Consider the following 6,283-nt stretch of genomic DNA (forward strand, 5'->3'; position numbering starts at 1 on the left):
GGGGGGGTGAAACGTGTGGCTTATCGATTCGTCTTCAGATCGAACAGAGGAGGATTCGACACTACTATTGGAAGAATTACTCTCACCATTGCCGGACCCTGAGCTTTCATCCTTCCCAGCTTCCCCATCGACATACTCAACATCACCACCCTCTGTCCGAGGGAGGGACGTTTTCCGGCTAGTGGCGAGCTTAGTGAAAATGTTTGTACTGTTGAGACCCTGGATGAGATGCAAGGACATATATTCAGAATAGAAATGAAGACATACACGATCTAATCAAGGTCAAGAAGAAAAATCATACATACCCGCATGTTGGATGAACTAAAAGACGGTAGAGCTGAGGAGTCTGACTGGAAACCGCCTGCACGATTCTTAGACCTTCGCTCCTTCTCCTGAGGACTATCTGCACTCGGGCTAACAGATTTTCGCTTGGGTGAAGAAAAATCTCTCAGTAGTGGATGCTCCGCCAAAACCGCGGGATAAGACTTACCGTGGCGATTTTCTACCACGTCATTCACAAACCCGTGAAAAGCAAGAAATTCATCCTTCCAGAATATGTTATACTTAGAGGTTGTTGATGGAATTCGCTCCGCAAGCAGGAAAGGGAGACTTTTCCCGTCTCCAGAACCGTAGCATCCAGAACAGTTAGCCACGAAACTTCTGGAACAACCGGCTGACAAACATGTGGGACCCCATGATCGAAACCCATATGCCTAGGCGCCCTATCAATGTTGTAAGATACCACTGTGCAAGATCCTCGAAAGAAAGACAACATGTGACCAGGAATGCAACTTCGCATAAACGTCATCTCTCCAACGCTCATATCCGCTTTGTCAGAAGATAAAGACATGCCTGGCGCAGGAGCAAAGGTGCCGATCTGAGTTATGGACTCATGCAACAGAACCCATGGGCGAAAATTGATCGTATGCGAATTATCAAGGAAGCTAACCAGGTTCTAACCAACCCTTGGACGCCTATTCGACCAACGCAATATTCTGGAGCCACCCCAAGGCTCAAGGAGTACCACCAACGGTTTTGGAACATACTTTACAAAATGCTCCCACATCCATGCTTGAAGAAAAGCGACATGAACATACGAATCCACTTTCATGTAACCATTCGAAGCGCGCATATCCGAAACCAGCTGATCCGGATGCGTGTACAGAGAACCAAGAAACAGGCAGCCAACAGAGAGAACGACACCTTTTTTACGGAAAATTTGATAAGTTCTTGTCTTATCTCTTTCTTGCCCGAGCCGTCGTCGAAGATATCTCTGGATAACCAAAGAACTATAAATGCCGCAACATGGAGAGGACTATTCTTCTGATTCGGCTCCAACTCATCCGGAAACCACTGGGACACCCACCATCCATAGAAACCTCCCGTCTCGTTCTCTTGCCGAACGAATCCTTTGGATTTCGCAATCAGAATGACATACATTTCTTTTTCTTCTACAGACAACTTGATATCGAAACTACCTAATACTTGAAGATTCAGCAAGGAGGCCATACTCTCCAAGGAAATAGTCATTTCACCCCACCTGCATATGGTCGTATGAGTGTCTGGACACCATCTGGAAATAAAAGCAACCAAGCTCGGAATATCTTTCCTGATCTGAAGAACTGCGGAAGCCGCAACAACATCAACAATCTGCGGCTTGGTTAAGCTGGCCCTCACGCATCTCTGGCTCAGCATAAATCACGTCCACTTCTCAAGAAGACGCAACGGGCTTACACTAATCTTAAAGTTAATAAGGGAAGCGCGGTACTCCTTTCTCTGAATACAAAACCTTATTACACATCCTGGATGAACCGACCGAGCCTCTTCTTCACTTTCAGAACCAGTCAAGAGAATCGACAAATACTTGGGATGATTTCTTCTAATTGTAGCAGACGTTGTGAAGAACTCATCACAAGTACAGAAGGGGTTATAAATGACGAATGAAGTCTGTTATAAAACATGATTTATCACGGTTTTCATTTGTAATTCGAACCGTTATTTATTTAGTGTGACTCTTTATAAATGATAAACTGAAAACGTTATTAAGTATGACGGAAAAAAATTATGACTTAAAGTCACATACAAAATCTGTTATTAAGTACCACGGTTATGTTGTCTAATATACAACAACAGATGACGCATGTCATATGAGAAGGTTATTTTGTCAAATAAAATAATAGCTGCCACGACATTTTCATGCTTCTGATTCAGATTTTTAGAATCTGAAATTCATTCAATATTTGGTGTATCTGATTTCCGTTCAACTGAATCTGGACGCCAAAAAAAAAATCTAAGTAATTCTGAAAATGAAATAGAATCTTAAAGAAAACCGTTGAAATTAACTTCATTAAATGCATTAACCCTTGTAGTTTTATTACAAATATGAATTCATTGCTCAATACAAAATTATCCGTCCAAAAATCCAAGAAACCAAAAAAGAAAATGACTTGGAGAGATCATAAGCTTCGACGAAATTCTGACTGAGCAAAAGTACAATTCAACAACATCGAAAAATAACCTTGTTGCCATAAGCAATACTGTTGCACTTGTAAAAAGTAGCTCTACGCCTATGCTCCCAGTAATAACCTTATTGCAAAACACTTCAATCCCACCTTAAGCGCCTGAAAAGAAAAAATTAAGAAAGGTTAAGAAGATAATTATGAGATAAGAAACATTCAACCAGGAAAAAAATTCTCAGTACATAGACTATGGATAAGGGTGTATCTGCCAAAGCAATCCGTACATAGAGCCTATAATTTTCATGCAACTCAATTACTTAATAAACACCTGTAAATAGAGAACGAGTTTTATTTATACTCATCATGCATTAACTAAACCTACCTAACAGGTACGATATGAGTAAGTAACCTGCTAAAGTACAATTCTTAATCTAGTGGTCTTTGGCATGTAACTTCAAGAAAAAGAAGTCATCTCTTTAGCCTTTAACCTATTTGTGTATCTCATTGACAATTTATGCAGGTCTGCATATAGATAATCTGCGTAATGAAACATATGCAAAACAATATCAGAGATTTCTTACAAAAATCTCTTCTAATTAAAAAAACCTCATATATCAAGTAAGAGATTTCAGTTGCTTCCATCTGCATTAACAAAGTACAATTATAAGAATCACAGACAAGAGACCTAAATTTAAAGAACCTAATTGCGAAATGAACCAGGTGCAAAGAAAAGATATTATACCTCATTCATATTAAGATTTTAAGAAACTCACTTCGCTGCAGATTAAGGAACCACTTCTTGATTTGGTTTCAATGCAATTCCAGCAGGAGCAACGACTTCACAATTCTACATTCAATCACCTGAAAAACTCATATTAATTATTATTACAGTAACTAATCCCCCCACAAAACATGTAATATGGAGGAACCGGTCTTACTTTTCATGAACAAGAATGAGGCCAAGGTTTTAGAATTTTCCTGAACAAGAATGAGGCCAAGGTTTTAGAATTTTCCTGAATTGACATCAGATGACATATAGGATGGAAGCATTGCCTTGAGTTTTATATTTTCACCCCTAGTTGTGAATCTGAAAATCATCAATGTATAAATTTCTAGATAAAACCACAAATAAACATTGAAACCCCAGATTTAAATCTTCTCAGATTGAAAACTACAACAAAACAGTCACTACAAACCCAGAAATCTAAAATCCTAACAAAGATAGAAAAATCTAGATGTATCAATTGGATTAAAAATCAAAGAACATCTCATGAATCCCATACCATAGAAACCCCTAAAAGGAACATCTCAAACAATAATAGAACTTTTATGTTAACTGTTTAAAAGGGAACTAAAACAAAATTTAGAAATCGATTTTACCTCGGTAAGACCTCCCACATTACTGGAATCACAAAGAACAACTTGAATCGAATCAGATCGACCTGCATTAACAAGCATGAATAAATCAAAATCCCTAAAAAATTCCAGATTCAAAAACTAATCCGTTCACTTAAAACCCTAGAGTCTTCCCAACAATCTTCCCCAGATCGATTTTTTTTTATGAAAACCCTAAAATCTTACAAGAATAATAAATCTAATCAAAGCCAAATTAAATAAGAGAAAACGAAGAAGAAGAATCATACGTCAAGGGGGTTGTTTAATGCGAAACAAACTGTTGTTGTTGTCTTAGGGTTTGTTGGAGAGCTTGGGTTTTGTGGAGAAGATGAAAAAGATGGAGGGGTTTAGGCGATGCAGAAGATGGAGAAGAGAAAGAGATAGGCGCATAAAAAGGTTAGGTATAGAAGTCAGACGGAAAGAAATGGCAGCCAAACAGGGCTATAGAAACTAGATGCTCCGATAAGCGTTCAATAGATCATTACCGAACTGGATGAAAGGCTCATGGCAAATTAGTCGGTGGTCAACCATTTTTCAGATTTATAATACCGTGGTATTAGGATTGGCTAGCCATTTCTGGGTATACAATAGAAGATTAGTGGTGGGCGTATAAATATCAAAATTATTTGTCGGATTTATTCCGTGATATAATGGTTTCTTAGTAAATCACACACCTAGTAAATTATCACGTTTGAAAATGAGGATTTTTTTGCGTTAAATGATGGGCCCAACTATTTTTATGTTATAGGACGAAATTTGCTCCTGAAACCCGATTCACACAATTAATCCGTCATTTAAAAGTGTGATTAATAGCCCTTTCTGGACTAGTGCATCATCTATGCTTGGCTTGGATTTACCCACATACTTCGGCACGGCAGAAATTGTTGACATCCTAACAAAAAATTCTCTTTGGCTGATTTCACCTTCGAGACAACTGCAAAAGAGCAATACGAAGAAAGATTATAACGGAAAGTACATGAAAATTATTTCATCAGACACAAGAGAGTCGTCCCGAACGCAATTCCAAAGTCTTTTTCTTTTTTCGCGTGCAAGAGAAATGGGGACTGGCGGACTCTGCATCACCACTTCGCGCAGTAAAGGGTTTGCGCCCAGCCGAATGGGCACGCCTCACCAAAGGGAACCACACACGGCCATATCAGAAAAAGGGGAAACCCTAAATGTTAATTTTCACGGGAAAGGCATAATAATGCTCATGCACATCTACTTCGCACAATAATTGGGACGACGAACATCACTATATCATCCGCGCCTAAATTCCACTACAAGTTCATGCAAAACATACCTACGGCTGAGATTCATACGGATTCGTACCAACTCAGAATGACAATATTTCTACAAGTTCGTGAAAAGGCACGCCTACAGCTAGGCTTTTGCACCGAAAAAGAAGGGGAGACAAGGAAGAACTAATTTGAGAAGGAGCACGGAAGGCATACCTGGAATGCTAGCTCGCCTTACCACTTTGTTAGCGCGAAGGTATGAAGAAACAAAGGTGTGAAATAAAAGGCAGACGACCCCTTTTATAGGCGTGATATTTGAGGACTCCAAATAAAGGAAGGTCTCCCTTTTCAAAGCCGTGCGTGGAGAAAGGCATCCGGGCCCGCAATAGCAAGCTTGACCGCTTCCAAAAACGCATGCACCCTCCTTGCTAGCACCGGTCCCACCAAGCACTCAATCCGCGCCAGCTTCCCAATCCGCGCCAGCTGCCAATCCGCGCCAACTTCCAATCCGCGCCAGCTGCCAATCCGCGCCAACTGTCAATCCGCGCCACACCATGCTTTCCAACGCCATGCTCTGCCAAACGGCCCACGCCCATTCCAGGCTCATTAATAATGAAAATTACCTCACACCCAGTCTATGCTAGCAGCTCCGCCTCGCGCTCCAAAGCCTGACCACAAAGACATATAAACGATTGGGATTTATACAAAGCTACCAGATGCAAGGATTGCGAATTCTACCTACATCTAGAAAAAAGGTCAGACAAGTCTCCTTAGCCCTTTTTCACGACTTACTGTCTCAGTTCTATCCTCGTATGTCACCATATTATGCTTACCTTGTAACAAGGCCCCTGTTCCAAGCTAAGCAGGGGACTTAATGTTGATGGTGGTTTTTAGACAAGGGGTAAAATCATAAAACCTTACGCATAGCATGACGTCACCGGTGACGCTAAACACATTTATTAGAACATTTAATGCACTTATGTAAAAATTTACCAGGGTAACTTTTTTCAAATGCTAAACTAGGGTTTCGACACATAAAACCCTAAGTCGCACGATCGCTGCGCATCATGGCAACCATGCGAAAAACAAAGCCGCACAATCGCTGTGCATCATGGCAACCATGCCAAAACCAAGCCGCACGATCGTTGCGCATCATGGAAACTATGGCAAAACCAAAGCCGCATGATCGCT

General features: G+C 40.5%; 1 long non-coding RNA gene across 4 annotated transcripts; it reads right to left on the reverse strand.

The window, feature by feature from the left end:
• Nucleotides 1–2,337: 2,337 nt before the first annotated feature.
• LOC113278474 lies at nt 2,338–4,343 on the reverse strand. 4 transcript variants are annotated; one of them, XR_003325537.1, is made up of 6 exons: nt 4,103–4,343; nt 3,840–3,901; nt 3,398–3,472; nt 3,202–3,320; nt 3,041–3,101; nt 2,338–2,621 (listed from the first exon to the last, which is right to left on the reverse strand). It is a non-coding gene; the product is annotated as an uncharacterized LOC113278474 (long non-coding RNA). The 4 variants fall into 4 exon arrangements; XR_003325534.1 differs by having other exon boundaries at nt 3,398–3,546; XR_003325535.1 differs by lacking the exon at nt 3,398–3,472.
• Between the last annotated feature and the right edge of the window lie 1,940 nt (nt 4,344–6,283).

This window comes from Papaver somniferum, chromosome 5 (genome assembly GCF_003573695.1).
Source record: "Papaver somniferum cultivar HN1 chromosome 5, ASM357369v1, whole genome shotgun sequence".
In the NCBI taxonomy this organism is placed as follows: Eukaryota; Viridiplantae; Streptophyta; class Magnoliopsida; order Ranunculales; family Papaveraceae; genus Papaver; species Papaver somniferum.